General features: G+C 37.2%; 1 protein-coding gene across 4 annotated transcripts in view; it reads left to right on the forward strand.

Annotated features, from left to right (window-relative positions):
- LOC106508298 (uncharacterized) overlaps positions 1–23149 on the forward strand; it is a 74676-nt gene that overhangs the window by 7324 nt on the left and 44203 nt on the right. Inside the window, exons 2-6 of one of the 4 annotated variants that reach the window (XR_014815916.1) lie at positions 4385–4475; positions 7068–7172; positions 7899–7951; positions 15544–15691; positions 20961–23009. The gene's annotated coding sequence lies outside the window, so the exon portion shown is untranslated. Of the gene's footprint in view, positions 1–4384; positions 4476–7067; positions 7173–7898; positions 7952–15543; positions 17387–20960; positions 23010–23149 lie in introns of those variants that run through there. The other 3 variants (XR_002335843.2, XR_014815917.1, XM_084977174.1) reach the window with 3 other exon arrangements.

Genomic DNA, 23149 nt, shown 5'->3' on the forward strand with positions numbered 1-23149 from the left:
AAAAGTAGATGTCACCACTTAACTGGTTTTAAATGTCATTTCTGTGAATGATGATGCCTGGGTCTCACCGGGATATTCTAGAACCTGGCCGTGAATTACTTCTCATGCCCACTGTCTGCTGCTGCTAAGACCTAGGACTGTCTACGTTATGACACTATGGCTCTCCTGGCTTTCAAAGTGATGAAAATACGACCATCCCTTTTATCCTGGAAAAAACAGTTGTTTCAGACATTTCCATTTTATTAAATACCAGAATCATAATCCAAAGGCAGGATATTCTAACCCTGAAAATTCCTAAGGCCTAGAAATAATAGCAAGAAGTCACCTTACACATGAGTCCAGTGAGAGTCTAACCTTAAAAACAATCGACTTACTATGCCTTATTTTTGAATGAGTGGTCAAAGATAAGTGTGCTATATAATTGCCAAATCAGACAAAGGTCTAGAGAACAAGAACTGTATTTTTTACAACTTTTCTCAGTCGTCTACTGCTATGTAACAAACCATTCCAAAACTTAGTATCTTAAAATAACACCCTTTTATTGCTCACAATTCTATAGATCAGAAATTTGGGCAGGGCTAAATGAAGACAGCTCATCTGTCTTTCATTTGGGGTTGACCAGGGGATTGACCTGGAGCTGAAGAAGGATCTGAGATGGACTCATTCATAGATCTGGGGCCTTGGTGCTAGCTTTCGGCAGAGCATCTCAATCCTTATCCAACCGGATAACCTGGCCTTCTTTATATCCTGTATGGATTCCAAAAGAGCTGAAGTATATTCTACCATGCCTCTTAATTTCTGTACCCACAATTGGCACAGCGCTTCTTCTGACTCATCATATTGGTTAAAAGAAGTCACTAGTCTGGCCCACACTCAAAAGGAGGGAAAATGGTTCCACAACTTAATGCAAAGAATGTCATATACTCATAGGGAATGGAGGAATGATTAATGGCCATCTTTGCAGACAATCTTGTGCAGACACCAGTCACCCATTTTTGGAGATTTATATGTCTTTAGATCAGAACAACATCCACTCAAAATATACAGAGTCCATAGATTCCTGGGAATAGCAGGGCAGAGGATTCAAGGGGTTATTCCCAGAAGAGTAAGAGGTCAAAGAAATGCAAGGTGATTTGTTTGGCCCTATCTGCTCATTTGGATCATCTATTTCTACAGGTTATTTACTAGAAACTCTTAGTAACTATCCAAACCCTCTTTTTTGCCATCATAAATGCCAAAACTAGGGTTGAAATATTAGCAAAGTGAGTATACATCTAAGAAGTATTTCTGTTACTGAGGCCTGTAGTGTTATACATATGCCAAGTGATAGGGAAAAAACTGATTTCCAAGACGTGACAATCTTTTAGTCTGACTTGTAAGCAAAAGCTTCCTCCAAATTATGCTGTGTAGATTAGCACTTCATTAGAGACCAAAGTAGTGGTGGTGAGAGTTCTTCATTATTTATATTTGCATTCAATTTTTTAATTGCAATCATAAGTATAAAATTCATTTAACTTTAATTGGAGTTAAATCTCTTTCACATGATGTTCTTAATTTAAAATTCAACAAAACTGAAAATATGAGGAAATATTTTCAATAACAGAGATGACAAACACAATTCCTTTGGAAGTTTGTAAACAATTTCAAAAGTGGCTTCTATGACCCCCAAACTGAATATTGTAAACTCTGAATATTTCAATTTGTTGTGGCCTTTTATCCTATTAAAGAGCCATGTCTACAAAATGATATGGGCCTTTTCTTCAACCTCAGTTATAGACTCCAGCCAACTAAGAATTTCTGAACATTAAACCTGAACTAACTTGGAAAAGGAGCCAAAGGGCCCAATATCAACTGGAGATGCACAAACTTGTTTCAACCAAATGACTACCTGGCCATCAGTTTTTGACACACAACCTGCTGTGGTAACACTAGTGGAGACAAAATGTTTCTGGCCTGATTTCATTCATGTGATATGGGATCCTTTTCCACAACCTCATTTGTCCGAATTAGACCTCTCTCTTGAAATCACGTATGCCACATTTGAGCTGTCATTGCTTCCTCATATCTTGGGACTGTAACTGAATGAAGAGTCCTATGTTTTTGGAGTCTTCTCTCCAGTTCCAGGCTACCTGAAGAGCATAAGTAAATGTGTGTCAGGCCAGAAAACAGAGGAAGAAACTGCCAACAGATGGAGAAAATCAGTTGGAGTGGGGAAGGGAAGGGAACTTTGACTTTTGCCATTGCCTAGTATATTCCAGCTTGATTCCACTGCAAGTGGAAGCAAAGAGAGCCCACATAGTGATAACAGCACTAAGGCAAAAGTGCTTTGTCCTGATACGCTGGAGATTTGGCAGGTAAAAAGCAAGTCCAGGTCCTCCTTGGCACATAACCTATATTACTAGTTCTCAGCTGGGCTGTACATCAAAATCATCTGTAGAGTTTTAACAGTTACAAATGCTGAATTATTGTCTGAGGTGAGAGCATGAAGTGCTTATTCTAATGAGCACCTGTCTTGCTAGTCACTCAACTAAACCATATACAAAGGTGGAAACCTGGCCCAGTTTAACAACCTGTAACTGATGAGGATGAACAGAAGACCTTATTGCATAATAGGGTTGAACACTGAATCAAGGAATAGAACTGCTTTCACTCTATGGTGATACAGGCTTGTTGAATAATCACTGTTAATTGTGTGTATTACATGTCAGGCACAGCATATATGCATATATCAATAATTCTTTCAGGTCTTCTGTGAGACAAAGGTTATCATTGGTCCCTTTTTACAGATGTGGAACCTGTAATTAGTGACTTGCCAAAGGGAGGAATGGGCTGTGATGCCAGATCTGTCCAAACAATACTGGCCTCCAAAGGAGAGGACAGTGTTTCCAATTTGTTTTCAGTATTCTTCAGAGTGAGGCCCAGCTCTTTAATGCCTATCTTGACAAAATATCATAAAAAGTTATTCTTCAGGAAACAATAAACAATATCCTCTATAGCAAACTTTCCTGGATGAAATTGAGATGAACTAAGTGAAGAAGGCACTAAAAAATGTAATATGCCTTAAGAATTAAAATGTCTTCTTCTCTTGAATGATGGCTCTTGTATCATCATCCTATAATACAAATTAAATATTTTTCTTCAAATATTACTACCTCCTCATTCTGCTACATGACTTCAACATTTTCTATTATTTCAAGTTTTTCATTTCAAAAATTTTCTGACCAAAATTTTCCATTTCAAAAATGTTCTGACCACCACAATTCTTCTTGAATAGAAGGGTAATATGAGTAAATAAATTGAGGAATTCCCATCCTGGCTCAGTGGTTAACAAACCTGGACTAGTATCCATGAGGATGAGAGCTCCATCCCTGGCCTTGATCCGTGGGGTGTGGGTGGCAGATGCAGGTTGGATCCCAAGTTGCTTTGGCTGTGGCATAGGCCGGCAGCTGTAGCTCTGACTTGACGCCTAGCCTAGGAACCTCCATATGCTGCGGGTGTGGCCCTAAAAAGCAAAAGACAAAAAACAAATAAATAAACTGAAACTGAGTCCCCTATTGATGATGAAATATTTACCCCCAACTCCATAGTAACTTAATTTTTAATGGTCTTTGTTGTTGAACTTTGGAAAGCTTTTAAAAAGTCTTACATATGTTCAATTGATTTTCAAAGATCCCTTGTATAACACAGAGACATTATTACCTCTTACAAATGAAAACAATATTTTCATTTCCCCAATAACTTGTCCTAGCTTAATACTCAGGGACCAAGGCCATGATGTTGCAAAATTTCAGGACACCATGCCCAGAAAATATACTGTAAACTTGGTTTTTTGAAGTTTGGTAGTGCAATAATACAGATAAAAACTTTCGTTTATTATTCCACTGCTTGTTATTATCTAATTTTAGAAGGCTGTCCAGATATGTGAGTACATTAGGTTTGAGATTTTTAAAAAATGATTATACATGCCTAAATCACATGTTTTACATCCTTCAAAGAAAAGATGAATTAAAATTTGCCAATTTTTTCCTAGTGAAAACTCTTCATTGAGCAAACACTTAAAAAATCAAATAATTTCAATGCTATCGTAAACTTGAAGTGGAAAATGTTTTTTTTTGAAGGAGTTTGTATAAATTATAAGTAATTAAAATGGAGGTCAACTAAAGAGTTTATTGTAGGAGAGAGAGTGATCTCTTCATGAATGAAAGCTAAATGTTTTTCTAAAATGGTGTAGTTCTTGTGACAGCACCTATTATATTAATAGCTAGCTGGGAATTGAAATAAAATGTTACTAAATTTCAGAAGCTTGCCTTTTAATTGGGTTTCACGTGATTGTTAATGAATGAAATAAAATCTAATTATTTCTCCCTTTTTTTTTTGTTCAAAGATGTCTTGCTTATAATCATTAGCATTCAAACTTTTTGATCATCAGGTTTTCAAACAGATGGAAAGTACAACCTAGAAACAAACTGGCAGAAGTGAGTATGAAAAACTCTCTAGTATGACAGAGACACTCATGATCGGAATATGAATATCAGGGTTGTTTAGGTTGCTAATTATTTAGTTTAGCAGACACCCAGAACTCAAAGCAAGCACCACCTCCCCTGTACACCCAACCCAAATTGGTCATCTCCCTTTTAATACTTATTCAGAATCCATTGTCTACAATAACACTGAATCTCCAAAGAAGGGTATGTATACCCTCAACAGTGTGAAAGATAATCCATTAGGATACAGAAAATAAATATTAAAGCTTCTATTTGTATTTGTTTTTTATTTCAGCCTTTTTAAAATTTAATTTTTGTGACTCTTGTAATGTATTAATATTAGTATATATTTACACTATTTAAAATTTTTTTTGGAGTTCCCGTCATGGTGTAGTGGAAACGAATCCAACTAGGAACCATGAGGTTGCAGGTTCCATCCCTGGCCTTGCTCAGTGGCCTTGCAGTGAGCTGTGGTGTAGGTCGCAGATGCAGCTCAGTTCTGGCATTGCTGTGGCCATGGTGTAGGTCGGCACCTATAGCTCCGATTAGACCCTTAACCTGGGAACCTCCATATGCAGTGGGTGTGGCCCTAAAAAAAAAATTTAAATGCATATTGCTAGTGCATACTCAGAATCTTTTCAGTGATAAAAATTCATGTCCAACAAAGTTTAAAGCTAATGTCCTATTGTTCTGTATTTATTTTAACACTTAAGTAATGACTGAATCTTCCTGGACCCCTGCTATCTTTATGATCTTAGCTGTTATCAAATTCTTCTATGTGCAAAATAGAACTAACAATGATACATTGCAGTGGATGTGGTTATGATTGATTATTTTTGTGAGAAGAGTTTTGTAAGAGATAAAGTGCTCTTCAATTGTGTGTGAATACTTTGAGAGCAAACAATAGTTCATATTCCTTGGACTTTTCACAGTGGCTGGCAAAAAGATTATGGTCAATAAATATATGAATAAATGAATGTATATATGAGTGTGTACATATATATATCACATTAACCTTCTTATGGGAAAGAGCAAGATGTGATAGAAAACAAGTAATTATACATCATATATGAGAAGAAGCAAGTTAAATCTTGCTCTATTCTCTGGCTCTGTTATTTTTGGAAAAAGTCATTCATTTTTGCTGAGCTCAGTTTTTTTCCACTAGAAATTAGGCATGATGTTATTTTCCCTCCCTACCTCGCAGGATTGTTTTGAGAATAAAATTTATGTGAATTATATATGTGAAGGTTTTTTGTGAACTCTAAAGAAATTCTCTGTTAACACTGGTGATTATTTCTTGTGTGTCTTTCATTTCCTGCTAAATTGCACTTGATTGGAAGGGAAAGTTACCCCCTACCTTATGCTTTTATTGCATTCCTATCTGTGTCTAGCACAATGCTTTACCCACAATAAATTATTTCTTTAAAATAAAAGTTTTTGAAGGAAGGCAACCTTCTGTTTTCAAACCAGCCATGCTTTCTGAGCAAAAAGGTGTTGGTATTTGAGGGGTTCCAGCCAGTACCAACCTGTGTCCCCCTAAGCACTTTTTATCAGTAAAAAGGCAATGCATGTACTGGAGAAATGCTTGATTTATGTCTTTCTAGACAATCAACCTGCCACCCACAGAAATGTTGGAAGTTTGGCAGTTAATCAGCAAGGCAATTTTTGTGCTCTACTCACCATTGATGATCTTTTGAGTTTGTTCCACAATGGTGTTGCTTAGTCATTTTGTCCCATAATGAGAGCTCTATGAATAAGGACATTGTATCTCCACAGCAACTCTGGTGTTAGAACAGTGCCTGGTATATCCTGGGTGCTCAAAAAATACTTCTTGGATGAATGAATTGAGCTCATGGAAATAATATGTCCACTCAATTAAAATTTCTAAATATTTACCCAACATTTGATTTGATTTAATTCAGTAAAAGTTTCCCCCAATTTCCATCTTTATAGAAAAGATTGAAAAAAACTAGAGCTTGTGCTAAATTCTTTTCCAGTGTTTTAAGCTTCTCCATATTCAAATTATATTGCAGTTTCTCTGCTGCATTTGTTTGTATGCATATTTGTTTTAAATGTGTATAAATAATTGGCACCATTTTGATTAAAACCAAGTCCTATATAGCTCCTATTTTTTCTGAGGACCATAATTTCATGTTTGAAGGAAAAAAAAATAACCACTCAGTTTGAACAAAATACATCCATTCTCAATGTTATGTCTTTCTTTGGGCTAATTACACTTTTTTTTTAACAAATATATAACCCAAGAAATTATTTTATGCACAAACCAGAGGTTTCAGAATAAATTTTTAAATTTAACCATTCAAGCTTTCATTATATTTCTTTCAGAAAATGAATCCTGAATTTGAAGATTAGAAAATAATCTCATTTTAAGCACTATTTAAATATATTTTCCCTAAGACTCAAAATTTAAATGGACTTTTTCTCACTCTTTTATATAGCACTTTTCTAAAGCAGTTGAATCTTATCTTACAAAGTTTATAGTGTGAGAATACTGAGGGCCCAGTTGCTCAGTTGACCAATTAAGTTTCTTTCTCTTTTCTCACCCTACCCAACTGCCGGCAGGCAATTAATGAGGAATGACCTGGTCAAAAGACAAGAAGAGGACTTTGAGGAGAGGCAAAGTCCTGGATAAAGAAAACTACAGGGAGTTCCCATCATCACTCAGAGGTAACAAACCCAATTGGTATCCATAAGGGTATGGGTTCATTCCCTGGCCTTGATCAGTAGGTTAAGGATCCAGCGTTGCAGTGAGCTATGGTGTAGGTTGCAGATGTGGCTTGGATCTTGAGTTGCAATGGTAGTGGTATAGTCTAGCAACTGCAGCTCTGATTCGACTCCTAGCCTGAAACCCTACATAAGCCTCAGATTTGGCCTGAAAGGCAAGAAGGAAAGAAAGAAAGAAAGAAAGAGAGAGAGAGAGAGAGAGATAGACAGACAGACAGACAGACAGACAGGAAGGAAGGAAGGGAGGGAGGAAGGAAAAAGAAAAGAAAACTAGATAATTAAAACCTGGATAGTCAAGTGTTGACTTAAAATAGCTCTTTTCAAAAGGGCCTTCAAAATGCTGCCTCTTTACTAAACTGGAGAATTCAATTTGTCAAAATGAGTTGATTCTCATGCAGATGATGTAATCTGACAGCTGCCAACATGTAGGCATCTGCTTACCAAGCAAATAAATTTGGTAGCGCAGAGTAAGTGAAGATGAATCTTTTTCTAATCAATGAGGATTACGTTTCTTAGAGGTTGTTTAGCCTGTTACACATTAACAGCGTGTTTTAAACACATTTTGTGTTTTTAAAATTGTTATACTTAAAAAAATGGATTTTTCTGCTAGCACATTATAGGAAAAAGTGAAGATGAAAGCTCAGTTATTGACTAATGTTTATATCCTAGGATGCCAAGGATATTTCATAAGCAAACTGACATAATTCAACTTCCTTTGGATGGTGAGTAAATTGGGCTGAAGTAGAATTTAATTTAGAGTTTGATCTATAAATATTCATTTACTATAATACAGTGGGGCTCTTTTTTAAAAAAAGTAGTAGTTCTACTCTCATTATTAAATACATGCAACAAATTTCTGAGATGCCTAAGAATATAGCCAAGGGGAAAAATTGTTTTTGAAGATGGAAAAAAAAAAAAGATTCATGCAATATTTGGATCTCAGCTAGCAAAAATTAATTAATTAATAGATCTAAATTGTATCTGTCCGTAATGAAGCCAAAGTACCAGTTCCCGGATGTTCTTAATGCCACAGATCCCATTATAATTCCTCAAATGCTAATGATACCTCCTTTGGGATAGGGGAATTATAAAAGAGAACAAATGCCGGTAGAATGGGGGAGTACAACCACAGGCATTTTGGGCAGAATATTTAAAATATTTATAGATCTTAAAGAAAAAATATCCAAGGAGCAGCGCATAATTGTACATTACCAAAAAATCAAAATGATCAACTGACCAGCCTAAAACGTCCTCCACAAGAGATGGGGCACCTTCTTTTCAAGTAGGATACCTGCAATACAGGAAGGCAGAGGACAGTTCTGAATAGCCAACAGCTCTGCATATGTTGACTGTGATTGTCAAACAAGGGGTCATTTTTTTCAGGGTGTTTTCCCCATTGGAGATACTTGGTTAATGTTTGCTATGCTCTCTTCATTTTTTTCATTGCACCTTTTGCCTTTTATCTATTTCTTTTTTAATTATTTGTCTCCCACTCTAAACTGTAAACTCCCCATGGTTATTTTTCTTAGAGAGATAAATTTTTATCAAATTATAATATCAATGTAGGAAGGTACACATCTCAGTGTAGTGGTCAATGAATTTTCACAAATCAAATACAACTGTATGACAAGTAGCCAAATTAAGAAGCATAAGACTAGCAACACCCCAGAAGACTCCTGATACTATGTTCTAAGTTGTTACACTTCAAAGGTAAACATTTCCTGACTTCTAAAAATTGCGATTTCTTATGTCTGTTCTTGGACTTAATATAGATAGAATTATACAGTAGGCACTATTGTGTGCCTGGCTTCTTTTGTCCAACATAACGTTTATGGTATTCATAGTGTTGTGTATAGTTGTAGATCATCCTAATTGCTCAGCGGCATTGCTTTTGTGAAGATGCTACAATTTATCCATTCTATTGCTGATTTGCATGTGTATAATTTCCAGTTGAAACTATCCCAAGTAATGCTGCTCTAAATATACATTCAACAAAGTATGTATCTTTGGTAAACATGTATATATTTTATTGTATAAATACACCATAGTATAATTCTTGTGTCATAGGGTGTACATATGTTCAGTTTCAGTAGCATAGCAGACAGTTGTACAAAGTGTTTAAGCCAATTTCCACTTTTATCATCATCAGTGTGTGAGTGAGGAATCATATCTGATTTGTTTACCATTTTATCTCCTGTGCCTGTCACAGTGCTTAGCCATAAGTAGGCACTCAAGAAGTTTTGGCTGAATAAATTAAATTGATATATGTTAGAAGCATCTGAATGACTAGTAACATTTCATTGATCTTTTCAAGTTTATAAGAAGCCAAAACGGGTTTCTGGTCCACTTCACAATTTTACCCTAAGCTATTCCAAGATAATCAGTCCCTGAAAATAAAAGACTGCTTCACTGGATGTTGTTTTCTGGGAAAAATGGCTGACTCAATGGAATAAACAGTATCAATTTGACAACATAATAGAGCATGCATATGTTAGCAGAGGAAGACTTTTAGTTTCAACTTTCCCAACTCCTATTTATACAGTTAAGGACATAGAGGCCCAAAGAAATCATATTAGGTACGCTTAGGGTAAGAAAGGATTCACAAGCGTACATATTTTTTGCTTTCTGTAGAACTCTGTGGTGAATGATTATTTTATTTGTGTAAAATAATATGTTTTGCCAAGAACACACTGAAATTTTTATTTTATTCGTAAAACTCATATTTTAATTGTGACCACCCCTTAAAACACTTTTTCTTTTTATTACTTATAGGACAAAATCCTTTTGTCATTATGTAAAATTGCTTAGAGTTTACCTTTGTGATGAGATTCACACTCTTTTTCACATGGTCCGATCAGAATCTATGCTGAAGTTCAGTGGTTTTTTTTGGATGGACTCTGTTCATTTCTTTTTACCAAATTCATCTAACAAAATCATGTGGAAGAATAATAAGGCTTTAAATCATTCATCTAAAGAATAAGTACTTTATAGTGAATACAATGAATATTGAAAGAAATTCAATTTACCATTTAATATGTTTCTACCCCAAAATTGCTGATATTCTGAGGAGGTTGAGTCACTGCAGTGTTCCAAGTTTTGGGACATAGGCTAGATTTGGATGAAAGTATGTGTAGTAGATTCTACTAAACGGCTTCAAATATTTACCCCTTTTTGAGTATCAGCACCCTTTGACATGTGACTTTGCAGTTCCTTCTAATAAAAAAATACTGGATGCTTCCCCACCCTTTGGCTTTAAATTCAGTTATATGACTTTCCCTGGAATTTGGAATGTTTGGGGGCCTGAGTGACAAAAGGCTGGAAAAACACCAAAGTATTTAGGCTTTCTTTCTTGAGACTCTCCTAGGATCACAAGATACCCTAGCAAGCAGGCCAATTCCCTTAGGAAGCTGAGAGACACTGAAATAAACCCCAACTGCCCCAGCTGAGCCTAGCCTGGGTTGGTTAATGCCAGTTGACCTCCAGATGCATAAATGAGCCCAGATGAAATCAACTAGGATCATCCAAACCCCACCTAGATCAATTGATTCCCCAGAAAACCCTTAGATGTGTGATCTAAATAAGTGCTTACTCATTATTATCTGTTATTAAAATGTTGTTGTGGTTGTAATACACTGGTATTGAAGGTACAAATGGATACAAATATCATCAGGTAAGTGTGGGTAGATGATAACCATGTTTACCAGACGATGATAGAAGGGGCAGGTGCCACAGCAAGGGCAACTTGTCAGTAGATAAGAGGCTGTTTCAGGAGTTCCCATCGTGGCTCAGTGGTTAAGGAATCTGACTGGGAACCAAGAGGTTGCAGATTCGATCCCTGGCCTTGCCCAGTGGATTAAGGATCTGGCGTTGCCGTGAGCTGTGGTGTAGGTTGCAGATGCAGCTCGGATCCCACATTGCTGTGGCTCTGGCATAGGCCTGTGGCTACAGCTCCAATTGGACCCCTAACCTGGGAACTTCCATGTGCCACGGGAGTGGCCCAAGAAAATGGCAAGAAGACAAAAAAAGAAAAGAGGCTGTTTCAATTTTAGGTAGAGAAAGTCTTTAAAGAAGGACTGCAATTCAGCAAATAAAAAGCTAGAAGTCACACTCTGTCCCAATAAAAAATGAACAGCTAAACAAACTGAAAGATCAACAACTCTGCTCACATCAGTCAAAGAAATGAGGTCACAGGACAAACCACGAGTGCCCAAATGACTTTTATAATGTCTTGTAGTTCACATATGAGGTTAGGAATCCTTCTTTGGAATCCTTTCTATTCACTGAATCTTATTACTAACACTTTTTATGTTTTGTTTTGTCTTTCCAGTAATATGCTAGATCTTGCCTAAGAGTATACTACTTACCTTAGACCATTGCTATGGCTTATTAAGTTTCAGGTCTCAGCTGTAGTAGGAAAAGACAACTTTTCAAAAAATAAAAAATTGTAGGAAGTAACACTAAAATGAAGGTCTGTTTTATGCTCTCTCAAGTTTTCATAAAGTTAAAAGTATGTGTCGATATTGATACCCTTTTGGATATGGCTTGAAAATAATTTTTACTATGAACATCCTTAAAAGAAATTTAAGACCAAGTAGGAAGGAATAAAACAATTAAAACTGCCTGTCTCAACTAACCCTATTTTGATGTAAAAAACCATATCAAAGAGAGCACACATCAATTAGATTTGCACAAAAAACATACTGTTTCTTCCATGTTGTCAAGATTTTTCTCTTGTTAGACAATGGTCCTTTGTGTCAAGGGCAGAATGTATACAGTCACTAGTCCTCTCTTTGAGCTTCAGAGGCACTGATTTCACCTCACTAAAGGACTGAGTTACAGTATCATGAAATATAGTAGAGAACTGAGAGTGTGACATTGAGTTGAAATAATGAGCTTGAAAAAAGTCAGAAAAAAAAAAAAAAAAAAAAGGAAACATTAGGGAAAACACCATCCACATGAAATAGACTTTCAATAAATCCCTGAGGAATGCTGGGTCCAATCTTTGTATTGAATTGCCTCTTCCAGCAAACCTCACCCACACTTCTCATTTTCCTACTAATTACTTCACAACTGTCTATTAGCACTCATCTACTACAGCAGGATCCCAGGCAGCTGGAAATCAAGGACTGTGCAAGGCCCACCAAGGCTGGTGGGGCTGCAGCCATGGCTCCTTGCTATGGCTTAGAGACATGTCTCATGGTGGAAAGAAAAAGAGGCAGCACTTCTGACCATCTAGATATCTAAGGGTTTTAGCAGCCTCTGCTTGTCTCATAGCAATATTTAATCCCAACTCCCTTACCCACAAAAGGAATTCTCTGGTTTGCAAAAACAAGATGAATTCTTTTTCATAAAGACAATACCAACTTATTATGTAAGAACTACAGGGGATGGTACAAAACATGGTTTACCTCTCCAAGAAAGTTCAGCCTAATTGAAAAAAAAAAAAAAAAGATGTACATAAAACCTAGAGCAATTAACTGGTCAGTTATATGGCTCAGATTTAAAAAGGCAATAGATTAGACTGGCTTCCAGTAATAATACCATTTCTATTCTCATTCCAAAGGTGTTTGATTGTTAATCCAAGCTTTATATGCTGCTATTATAATAGAAACAGCTTACTCATCAGAGTTGCTTTAACTAGTATGTGACAGTAGTTTCATCTATGAAAAGCAAGCACAAAACAGGAGAGAAAAGGGAATAATAGCCAACTACTATTTTAAAATTACTGAATCATGCTGTTTCAAGCACAAAATAATAAAAGTTTTTTCACCTACAGAAGTGAATATTCTAATGTTTCTAGTGTCTTCCTTTTCTAATATTAAAAAAAAGACACAAATGGAAGTTAATATCCATATTAAATGCTGGCATTAATTAGGAATACAATGTTTCTTTTTTCTCTTTGGGTTTTTTGTTTCTTTGTTTTGTTTTGGTTGCACCTGTGGCATGTGTAAGTTTCTGGGTCAGGGACTGAATTTAAGCCACTGCTTTGACCTCCACCTCAGCTGTGGCAATGTCTGCTTCTTAACCCCCTGTGCCACTGTGGGAACTCCCAGGAATATAATGTTTCTAATGGATATGAGGCAAATTTGCCAAGTATATTAATGACATCCTGGTATAAGAAAGTTTCAGCGCTTTTTCATATCAGTAAACTATGTTGAAAGAATCTTTAGCAACAGAACCTCTATACTTCTTCTAAATATCTTCTTGTGAGGCCAAAGATAAAATATACTTCCAGATACAGCAGGCATGTTTCCCTGGAATTTTGCCACTGCTTTTTAGAATGGTGTTAAATACTTTATTTCCATTTATGTTATTGTCATCTGGATTCCCCTGTATTAAACCATCTTTACATGGAGAAAAATACATATATAACAAATAAGTAAATAAGAAAAAGATTGTGATTTTGAAGGCCATTGTACTTTGTAGCACACAATTACTAACAACAGAGCTTTTAAAAGGCACTGATATAGGATTGAGAAATGTGTAAGAAATGCTTAGGAGTATACGTTAAATAAGCAGTATAGAATTTTGTGTTTTCCAAAATTATATGACATTTATTATTTTCAGAGAATATAGTCAAGTCCACTTGCTCGTGTCTTTCTTCTTTTGTATTATTATTTCTTAGGCTTCAATGATCCATTGGACTACAGGAAGAAAATCTGTATTCATTTTTTTTTTTTTTTTTTTTTTTTTTTTTAGTTTAGAGACGCACCTGTGGCATATGGAAGTTGCCTGGCTAGGGGCTGAATCGGAGCTGCAGCTGCCCTCTACACCACAGCCACAGCAATGCAGGATGCGAGCCACATCTTCGACTTACACTAAAGCTCACGGCAATGCCTGATCCTTTAACCCCCTGAGCGAGGCCAGAGATCAAACCCATGTCCTCATGGATACCAGCTGGGCTCCTAACCCACTGGGCCACAGTGGGAACTTTCTGTATTCAGTTTTATCTCATTTTACTCTATTTCTGTTTTTAAATATGTTTTATAATGTATATAACAGATCAATATGATTATATATAATTTATAGGTAAATAAATAAATACGTTTTGGAGAAAAGTTCCCCAAATTCTTTTTTCTTGTGGAAATATGTTCAAAAAAATATAGGAATGACTTTTGTAAACCATCAGTTAATATAAATTATAAAAAGAAAAAACAGAAGAAAACAATATTCTGAACATTTAGGATTGGATTGACGTACTGTATCGAAATTATGAAAAAGTAGGAATGAAGTAAAAGCAAACCTCTCTGTTCCTTTTGTTGAAAGAATGAACGAGAGGGCGTGCCCTAGAGTGACGTAGTAGTAAAGTAAGCAAACACAATAGCAGTCAGGATAAAGCAAGGGACAAAAGGAGGATAACTGTGTGAAAATATTTCCAACAGTAAGTTCTGTGTCACGCAAATATATGAAATAAATGAGAAGTGACAACATAACCAAGAAAAGTAAAGGTAGGGTGATTCGAAGGGAATGAAGGAGTTCCCATCATGGCTCAAGGAAATGAATCTGACTTGTATCCATGAGGATGGAGGTTTGATCCCTGGCCTTGCTCAGTAGGTTAAGGATCCGGCATTGCCATGAGTTGCGGTTTAGGTCAGAGAGGTGACTGGGATCTAGTGTTGCATGGCTATGGTGTAGGCTAGCTGCTGTAGGTCCGTTTCGACCCCTAGCCTGGGAACCTCCATAGGCTGTGGGTGTGGCTCTAAAATGGTAATAAAGGGAGGGGGGGATGGAAAAAGACATTGAAACAGTGAGAGAGAGAGAGAGACTTCCTCTTTCAAAACTACCAGAATGCCAGAGCTTTATTTTTATTGAAAATTGAATAAGATCAGTCCAGAATACCTTCCAAAGATGCACTTGCCTTCTACTTTGCATTCCCCTTCCTTGCTGATTCTTCCTTCTTTCCTCTGCTTCTCTCTGACCCACTCATTGTCTACTTTCTTGACCAAGAACTTGGAGAAGACGAAGTTCTTCCCTAAGCCTCCATTCTTCTCTTTTCAACTAGCTGGTCTCAACTTAAGAAATAAAATAATACCAATAACAATAGCAGTAACAGCTGACGCTATGCACTTGTACATTCAGGAATTTTTCTAAGGTAAGGATAATTATCCCCATTTTACAGATGAGAAATTGAGGCATATATTGCTCAAAGTAGTCTGCTAGTAAGGACAAGACCAGAATTCAAAACCATGTATTCTGGCTCCAATACCTGTAGTCGTGACTGCTCTGTGACACTATCTAACAAAATGCCAAATAAAATAAATAGAATTTTGGATGGATTTCCCATCTAATCTTTTCTTTGTATTTTCATTTCTAGGATCCCAACATTCTAGAACTTCTGTTTGGACCAAGTAATTTACCATGAGCGGATTCATCCTAACATATGGCTATTCAAGTGTAAGAGAGTGTAATAAGAGGAACAGGGACATATTCCAGTTACAGATGTGATTTCTATGTATTCAGAGGTAGGTGAAAAAGAAATTGCGAAGTTGGCAGTGCTTCTTATCCTTTGTACATCTAAAGGCTGAGCTCAGTCGGCAGTGTAACCACCAAGCACAGCCTGGCACAGCTGTTCATTCTTTCTCATCGTCTTTTATCTATGTAGTGCTTTCCCCTTAATGTGAGTCTTTGAAACTCTGAGAGCCAAGTGCTTCATTTCCCATCATTCCACACCTATGCCAAGTTTCTAAATTGGCTTTGATGTGCATTTTAAATGTCTTGGCATCCTGCTGTCATCATTCCCTGGATCTGTCCCACTCTATGAAGCTGTGGTATGATTATCACTGTCCCAAGTGAAGAGACCAGCTGCCTATGGAATCATGATGATGTTTTGCTGCACCTTTTTGTAGTTCCTGCGTTACTGATGACTGCTGGGGAGCACAATGTGAGTGGGTAAGAGTTACATGTGTTGAAATCATGTAGGGCTATGTAGCTACCTGAGCTACTTTCCTTCAATCTTGGCGTTTTAATTCTAAAGTTTCATTTTCATTATGGGTTGTAATGGCTGCCAAGCTTAAACACTGCCATCTTCAAATGCTTTCTTTTCTCAGGCTGAGGAATAAGCTTAGCATTGTACATAGATTTATATTCTAGATAATGCCTTTTGGTGAGAATTACCATATTTGGTGAGTAGCTCTCAGTGTGTAATAGATTTGTGAAATAGATGGTTTCTTTTTCCAATTAATATAGCATTTAAAGTTTTAATGGCTTTCATGAAAAAATCCCAAATAGAAACTGATTTGTAGCTAATCATTCACCTCTGACTACATGTTCAATGACATGATTGTGTTTTTCTTGATGTTGTTATTTTTTTTCTTTTTTGGCTGCACCTTGGCATATGGAGTTGCTGGTCTAGGAGTCAGATCTAAGACACAGCTGCAACCCAAGCCACAGCTGCTGCAATGCTGGATTCTTAACTCATTGTTCTGGGCCAGGGATTGAACCTGAGACCCAGCACTCCCAAGAAATTACTGATCCCATTGTGCCACAGCAGGAACTCTGACATGAATGTTATTAAAACACATGACAGCAGTAAAAGCAAAAATGAACACCCAATTGCTATCCCCCACTCCACCCATAAAATGCAATTAGTGAAAACTTCTCAAAGAAATAGGAGTCTATTGTAAACACGTCCCTGTTTTACCTGTGCTAATGAGATATTGCTCAAAAAATGTGATCTCAGTTTTTGTGCATTTCTGGCTTTAATAGTTGGATTAATCTCTTGAGGTACATGATATCTGACCTTAAGGTACAGAATCCAAAACTCTTAGAATCTCTCCCAAATGTCTCTTTGAGATTCTTTCCCAGCATGAAAAGGGAAGATTAATACTAGAAGAGATCTTGGATCTTAATCCTTACATCTGAATATCTACACTTTAAATGAAAAAAGAGGAGTTCCCATAGTGGCTTAGCAGGAACAAATCTGTCTAGCATCTATGAGGATGCAGATTTGATCCCTGGCCTCGTGCTCAGTGGGTTAAGGATCCGTTGTTGCCCTGATCTGTGGTGTAGGTCACAGATGCGTCTTGGATTTCACATTGCTGTACTGTGGTGTAGGCCTGCGGCTACAGCTCTGATTCTACTCCTAGCCTGGGAAACTCCATATGCTGCAGATGCAGCCCTAAAAAGACAAAGAAAAGAAAAGAAAAGAAAAAAAAAAAGAAAGATTCTATAATAATTCAGTGCCTACTGAGTGCAATATACTGATCTACTGTTCCAGGTTTTGTAGAGGAAATCCTGCCAGGCAGGTATGTTTGACATTGAATATCCATCTTCACTCTGCCCTCTGCCCCAAGGCTGACATGTACAGATTACATCCACCAGCTTCTAAGCCCATGGCCTCCAATGGAATGAACTAGTGAGGAGCCTGGGCAGAAGATTGATCAGAAGGATGAAGTAGAAAGGAGGGTGACAAGGGTATTATTCCTCTGGACCCCTGGCTTTGCAAGGTCCTCTGACAGACTGCTCAGCAGTGACAATAACCCACTCTCCTCTCACTGTGTGCTCTCACCTTCTGGCTCCAATAAGCTCATCCTTCCCTCTTTTTTAAGACCATGTGTTTGTGACAGCTTTGCTGTTGCTGGGCTGGCCTCCTGCACTATGCCCTGTGCATTCCTGATTCCCCAGTCAGACTTTTATAATTAGTCCCCTTATAAATAAATCCTTATTAACTTATTCTGTGTGCATTGTCTGTTTCCTTTTGGGATGCTGACTGATACAGAGATGTCAACACAGATCTCAGGAAGTTTACAGTTGAGCGGAATTTCCCAAGGCCATTCAGAAGTGGCACATTTAGGACTGGAATTAAGTTCTCCTAATTCTAAACTGAGAGATTATTTAAACACTCTATAAGGCTCATAGACCAGCTTAAACTGACCTAACAATGAGGCAGCTCTGTCTACTTTATCAAGCACAGGATTATTATTATTATTATTATTTTCCTTTTGAAGGCCTCCCCCACAGCATGTGGAGGTTCCCAGGCTAGAAGTCGAATCAGAGCTGTAGCCACTGGCCTACACCACAGCAGCAACATCAGATCCAAGCTATGCAACCTACACTACAGCTCACGGCAACACCAGATCCTTAATCCATTGAGCGAGGCTAGGGGTCAAACCTGCATCCCCATGGAGGCTAGTAAGATTCATGTCCACTGAGCCACGACAAGAACTCCCTCGAGTACAGGAATTTTAAAGTCTACTGCTACTACTTATAAGTTGGGAAAATTCATATAAAATATTTAGATTTTCAGTAGAGTTTTATTACTCCAAGAGAGAGAAGATGTAAAATTGCCCTTTTTTATGGTTTTTGTTTTTGCTTTAATTGTCCTTTTCCCTTGCCTTACTCCCAACTTATTGGTCTGGTAGGCAGTAAGGTTGCAAACCTTATCTTAAAGTGTTTTCTCTTCCAGAGATGTTTGTACTTGAAAGGAATCAAAATTGTTGACGTTAGAAAGTTAATGAACTATCAGCAGTTAGGAAAGAGCTGGAGAGAGGATTTGTTTGTTTTGCTTGTTTGTTTGTTGTTTTTACCAGGGAAAAGAGCAGCAGACCTTCTGATAGCCTGGAAATTATGCAGTGTTTGAAGGTTCCTATTTTGGGCAGCAGTCCTGAGTGATTGTGGCTTTTCAGAACTCATTCCAATGCTATGCTATGGTGTTGATTGTGTGTCCTTACAAGCCTTTTCTCCCTGTCATCAGCATGTTCCAGCCTTTTATTTCAGCTCCACCTCCAGCTGCTCTGGTATTGTGGTCATCTTCCACTTGAACATGCTTATCATTATCTCTGGTAATAAAAGAGATAATGAAACCCAACAGCAAGTTCTTATAACCCAGAAGGTTCAGGAACCACACCTGTTTAGTTTAATCCTACTACTGAATCATAAATACTTCAACTCCAAAAGAACACAATGATTAAAAAAAAAAAAAAAAAAAAAAAAAGATCCTTATTCCAGCTCCAACATCTGCTGAAGGCATTCTCTTGGATTTTCCCCCTCATTATATGAATTAAGCAATGAGGATAAAATATACATTTACACAAATACAATGCAAGTCTTTAAAGAAATTATTACTCTCAAATGAACCAACCTAATTTATGTAATATCAGCATGATTTGCATGATATAGCAATCAACTGGTGTAATCCATAAAAACCTCCCTCTTTTTGGAGATTGCTTTGCTGGGACTTTACCATACATTGCAAAGCAGATCATGCCATCACTGCCGGCCCCTTCCCAGAGCAAACTGATTACAATGCCATTATTTCAGAAGTATGCAATTATTTTAAAATAGCTATATAATACTGGATTTTGTTTATTACTTCTTTAAAGTGTCAAACCATGTCATAATCTAAATGCAAAATGTTTCTTAATTAGTATGCAAAGTGGATAAAATTAGTCAACTCTTAGGAAAGATAGTGTCAACAGGCAAAATGGCAACTCTTTATTAGAGTAATAAATGAATTTGGCAATTTTTGTCTTTGGTTTGCAATAAGAAAATTTGTGGCAAGAAAGAGTTGTTCTTATTGTTGAACTCTTTAAGCTTGAGGAGGTAAAACAATCAAAAAGAAATTATTTTATAACCATAAACCACATATGAAAAGTAAGAGAGGAAACAAGGCGAACAAATACAGAGAAAGTTCCAGTTAGTTAAAAAAAAAAAAGCTGTCAACTATTTAACATAAAATATAGTGCTAATTAAAGATTGGAATAGATTCTTACAAGTCCTGATTATTGGGCTGCTGGGTTCAGTGTTGTAGGCTAAGAATGCCAAATTTATGTTAACACCTCAATAAATAAAAGAACTCAAATGATCATCTTGTGAAAATTCACCGAAACTGTAACATAAAACATTCTTAAATTTGTGTGAATTTAATGGCAGTAAGTTTCCAAAAAATTTATTCCTACTGAAAAGAGTGATGCCTATATTTTTAAATTTTATTTTAAATTTAAAAAAATTAATTACTATTTTTTTTATGACTTCACCTGTGGCACATGGAAATTCCTAGGCTAGGGACTGAATCCTAGCCATAGCTACAGCAACACCTGATCCTTTAATGCACTTGGGGATTGAACCTGAGCCTCCGCAGTGAGCTGATGCTGCTGGATTCCTAACCCACTGTGCCACAGCGGGAAATCCTGACATCTATATTTTAAGTTTTCTTTAAGCATATCAAACTCTTCATCAGTTTTATGTATTTATTTATTTATTTATTTGTCTTTTTGCTATTTCTTGGGCCGCTCCCGCAGCATATGGAGGTTCCCAGGCTAGGGGTCTAATCGGAGCTGTAGCCATCAGCCTATGCCAGAGCCACAGCAACGCAGGATCCGAGCCGCGTCTGTGACCTACACCTCAGCTCACGGCAACGCCAGATCGTTAACCCACTGAGCAAGGGCAGGGATCGACCCGCAACCTCATGGTTCCTAGTCGGATTCGTTAACCACTGCGCCACGAGGGGAACTCCTTATGTATTTATTTTTAAGCTGGTGTTCCTTCAGTGTCTTCTTTTTTTTTAAGTTTTATTGAAGTATAGTTAATTTAAAAGACTGTAATAATTTGTCATCAGTTTTAATGACAATGAACTTTCACTGACTATGTCTATATCACTGATAATATCACTAAATTAGACATTCTGTCTCAGATTCATGCATCTACTTCTACCACGGGAAAGAAAATGAGATAATAATGTAAGGTAACCTTTGGTTTGCAGTTACTAAAAAAAATTTATTTTTTCCTTTTTAGGACTGCAACAGCAGCACACGGAAGTTCCCAGGCCAAGGATCAAATTGGAGTTAGAGCTGCCGGCCTGAGCCACAACCACAGCCATTCCAGATGTGAGCCATGTCTGCAACCAACACCACTGCCCAGGGCAACGCAGTGAGCGAGGCCAGGGATGGAACCTGCATCCTCATGGTTCCTAGCTGGGATTGTTAACCACTGAGCCACAAAGAGAACTCCTAAAAGAAAATATTTAAGTTCCTTTGTAAATCTCCAAACTGTTTCAGTATTCGTTTGTAGCAAAAAATAAATCCATGCAGATGATACACTATCACTTAGCCGAATTTGCACTGGAAATAATTATGCAATCAGCTTGTCATTAATTCATTTAAATCAATTCTTGAGACTGGATCTTCCCATTGAGATTTCTACAGTAGTTGATACCCTGCAGCTCCTTGAGACAATTTGCAAAATATGCAGGCAAAGGCACCCAATGGGATGTTAACTATGGAGTCAGAAATGATGGACAGACGAACTGAATTTAAAAAGATATTGACAAGGAGAAAGTCTTTGGGAATATTTATACTAGTAGCTCTCTCTTTGTGGAAGTAACAAAGATTTCTAATGACCAAATATATACTGTTTACAAGCCTAGACTAATATCAATTCAACACAAAGCTATATTTTAATAGGTTCAATTGGAGTTCCCATCATGGCTCAGTAGAAATGAATCTGGACACAGGTTCCATTCCTGGCCTTGCTCAGTGGATTAAGAATACGGCATTGCTGTGAGCTGAGGTGTGGGTCGAGGATGTGACTCGGATCCATTGTTGCTGTGGCTGTGGTGTAGGCCAGCCGCTACAGCTCCGATTTGACCCCTAGCCTGGGAACCTCCATATGCCACAGTTGCAGCCCTAAAAAGACACACACACAAAAAGAAATAGGTTCAATTAAACCAAAATGGAGTCATCACCATGTCCTTGAGGAAAAGAAACACTCTAACAAGAGAATATGCTGTAGCACTGCGGATCCAAAGTCATTTTCCCACTGAACTTCTTTCGAATGTCTATAAGGAAGGATTTCATCAAAGATTTGCCATGCATTTTATTTTCATTACAACCATGTGACTGTAGAAAGCATGTAAGTGCTGAATTTGCAGTAGGCAGTGAATTGCCACTTTAGTGCTAAAAAACATTTTTTTTTAGAGTTAAGTCTAATCCAAACCATAATTTTGTTCCAAATATAATGAATGAGATTTTGATACCTAAATTTCACGGTGATTGCAATTTATATATTTCAACACACTAAATTTATTTATTTATTTATTGTCTTTTTAGGGCCGCACCCATGGCACATGGAGGTTCCCAGGCGAGAGTTCCAACTGGAGCTGTAGCCACCAGCCTACGCCAGAGCCACAGCAATTCCAGATCCGAGCAACGTCTGCAACCTACACCACAGCTCATGGTGACACCAGATCCTTAACCCACTGACACATGCAATCCTTAACCCACTGAGCGAGGCTAGGGATCCAACCCACAACCTCATGCTGCCTAGTCCAATTCATTTCCACTGCGCCAAAACGGGAACTCTACAACACACTAAATTTAAACTTTCAAAGACTTTAATCAGTAATGTGAAAGTTTCTTGGTTTTGCTTTGGCTAAATACTATTCTTTCCTCTCACAACTGCCTAGTATAATCTACCAAATATCTATGAAAGTAAATATCATGCTAAATAAATAGATTGGGTTACATAATTTTTAAAAAATCATTGCAAGTAGCATATAGGCTGAATGATACAGGAAGATCTCCTGGCAAAACCTTACTAATTTGTAATAAGGCAGGAATGGAATAAGATTCAATCTTTTTAAATTAAAAAAACATACTGTAGGACTTCCCTTGTGGCCTAGCATGTTAAGGATCCATCAATGCTGTGACTTGGGTCACTTCTGTGACACGGATTTAATCCCTGGCCTGGGAACTTTTGCATGCCATGTTAGCAGTCAAAAAACAAAACACACCCTAATTTTCATTATTTTTTGAACAATGCATAATTAAATAAACATGGTGAACAGATTATTGCCCGTTGGTGGTTATTTTGTGACTAGCATAAATGAATAAATATAAATGATTTGTATTCAAAGTATTAATTTTTTTGCAAATAGATATTTCTGAAGGCTCTATGTCCATGTTTAGCTTACATGTAGTACATTA

This window comes from Sus scrofa, chromosome 9 (genome assembly GCF_054392235.1).
Source record: "Sus scrofa isolate SSC_HxYL_T2T_F1_AM1 chromosome 9, Sscrofa_HxYL_maternal_Yorkshire_Landrace_v2.0, whole genome shotgun sequence".
Classification (NCBI taxonomy): Eukaryota; Metazoa; Chordata; class Mammalia; order Artiodactyla; family Suidae; genus Sus; species Sus scrofa.